Source organism: Arachis ipaensis, chromosome B6 (genome assembly GCF_059453495.1).
Source record: "Arachis ipaensis isolate K30076 ecotype BB chromosome B6, ASM5945349v1, whole genome shotgun sequence".
Taxonomy (NCBI): Eukaryota; Viridiplantae; Streptophyta; class Magnoliopsida; order Fabales; family Fabaceae; genus Arachis; species Arachis ipaensis.
In genome coordinates this window covers 81,422,377-81,424,980 of record NC_142441.1, presented here as the reverse complement: position 1 = coordinate 81,424,980, position 2,604 = coordinate 81,422,377, and the positions used below count along the sequence as shown (strand labels likewise).

The following is a 2,604-nucleotide window of genomic DNA, read 5'->3' as shown; positions in this document are numbered from 1 at the left end:
GCTTCTACTTCAGAAGAAGCTTCCTAAGTAGTGCCAGCTACAGTTTGTATTCGAGTCAGATGCTGGGAGATCATATTGACCTGTTGGGTCAAGATCTTGTTTTGAGCCAATATGACATCTAGAGTATCAACTTCTAGAACTCCTTTCTTCTAAGAGACTCCATGATTTACAGAATTTCTCTCATAAGTGTACATGAATTGGTTGTTTACAACCATCTCAATGAGTTCTCTTGCTTTTACACGCATTTTCTTCAAGTAGAGTGATCCACGTGCAGAACTATCTAATGAAATCTTTGATATCGTAGATAGACCATAATAGAACACGCCTATGATAGACCATTCTGAAAGCATGTTAGGAGGACATCTCCTGATCAATTGCTTGTATCTTTCCCAAGCTTCATAGCGGGATTCACTTTCTCTTTGTTTGAAGGTTTAAATATCCATTATAATTTTGCTCATCCTTTGAGGAGGAAAGAATTTAGCTAGAAAAGCATTAACCAGCTTTTTCAAAGAGTCTAAGCTCTCCTTTGGTTGAGAATCTAACCATGTTTTAGCTTTGTCTCTTACAGCAAAGGGAAAGAGCATAGGCTTATAGACCTTAGAGCTTACTCCATTAGTCTTGACTGTGTCATAGATTAGCAAGAATTCAGCTAAGAACTGATGTGGATCTTCCATTGGAAGTCCATGGAACTTGCAATTTTATTGCAGAAGAGAGACTAACTGAGGCTTAAGCTCAAAATTGTTAGCTCTAATGGCAGGTACAGAGATGCTTCTGACATATAAGTCAGAGGTAGGCATGGTGTAGTCACCAAGAACCTTTCTTGCTTCCTCTTGAGGTTCGGCCATGTCTTCTATTTCTTGTTCAAATTTTTCGAAGAGGTTTTTTCCGGAGTGTTGTGCTTTAGCTTGTTGCAAACGCTTCCTTAGAGTTTTCTCAGGTTTAGGATTAGAATTAAAGTGAGGTTCTTTATTCCTATTCCTGGTCATAAACAAGAAAAGAAGAAAAGAAAGAAAGGAAGCTTTTATGCCAAAGGGCAGAGAACTCCTAGTGAGATGTGAAGAAAGAAGAGGAAGATAGAAAAGTGAAGATGGAAGATGAGAGAAAAGAAGAGTTCGAATAATATAAATAGAGATGAGAAGAATTAGAAATAGAGAAGATAAATAAGAATTAAAATATTTTTGTTTTTATTTTATTTGTTTATTAATTTTCGAAAATTAAGGTTAATAAATTAAAAAGAATTGAAATTAGTTAGTGAATTTTTGAAAATAGAAGAGAGAGAAGAAGAAAAAAGTTTTCAAAAATTAAAAGAGAGAAGAGTTAGTTAGGAAGTTTCGAAAAAGAAGAAAGAGATATAAGTAATTCATTAAGAAAGATTTGAAAATAAGATAAGATATAAGTTAAGAAAAGATTCGAATTTAAAATTTGAAACTAGAAAAGATAAGATAAGAAACAAAAAATATTTGAAAAAGAAGAAAGATAAGATTTGAATTTAAAAATTTGAAATTAAAAAAGATAAGATGAGAAACTAAAAAGATTTGAAAAATATTTAATTTTAAAGTTTGAAATTTAAAATCTTGAAATTTTAAATTTTGAAAATTGAAGTTTGAATTCTTAAATTTTAAATTTGAAAAAGATAAGATAAGATTTTGAAAAAGATAAGATTTTTTGAAAGGATTTGATTTTGAAAATATTTGAATTTTGATTTTTAAAACTAAGATAAGATAAGATAAAAATTTAAAATTGAAATCTGAATTTTTAATGAAAATTTCAAAAATTAAGTTAATTTTTAAAATGGAAAAGATATTTTTTTATTTTTGAATTTAATGAGGAGAGAGAAAAACAAGTAAAAGACACAAAACTTAGAATTTTTAGATCTATCACCCCTAGTTTTCGAAAATTTGAAGAAAAAACACAAAGGGACACCAAACTTAAAAATTTTAAGATCAAAACAAAAAGAAAGCACAAGAACACTTTGAAGATTAAGAAGAACACAAAGAACAAGACTCAAAAACTCAAAGAACACAAGAAGATGTAAAAGAACACCAAACTTAAAACTTTTTAAAACCAAACATAAAATTTTCGAAAATCTAAAAGAAAACCAAAAGAAAACACCAAAATTAAAGATTTGACACAAGCCTTAACCAAAGAAACTATTTTTGAAAATTTTTTTGAAAGAAAGACTCATAAAAATCGAAAAACACAACAAGAACAAAAACAAATGACTCAAACTGAGAACAAAGATTAAACAAAGAAAATAAAAATTTTTGAAAAATATTTTTTATTTTTATTCGAAAATAGAGAAGAAGAAAATAAAAATAAAAGACTCAAACAAAAATAAAGATTACCTGATCTAGGAAACAAGATAATCTCTCAGTTGTCCAAACTCGAACGATCCCCGGAAACAGCGCCAAAAACTTGGAGCACGAATCCCCACACTTTCGTACAGCTGTACCAGCAAGTGCACTAGGTTATCCAAGTAATGCCTGAGCGAGTCAGGGTCGATCCCATGAGGATTGTGGCTTGAAACAAGATATGGTTATCTTGCAGGTCTTATCAGGCGGATAGAAGAACTGGCTATTCATAATTTGTATTTATGAATTTGGA

General features: G+C 30.3%; 1 non-coding gene across 1 annotated transcript; it reads left to right on the top strand.

Annotated features, from left to right (window-relative positions):
• Positions 1–343: 343 nt before the first annotated feature.
• LOC148561512 (small nucleolar RNA R71) lies at positions 344–452 on the top strand. The gene has a single exon (XR_015887063.1). It is a non-coding gene; the product is annotated as a small nucleolar RNA R71 (small nucleolar RNA).
• Positions 453–2,604: the final 2,152 nt, after the last annotated feature.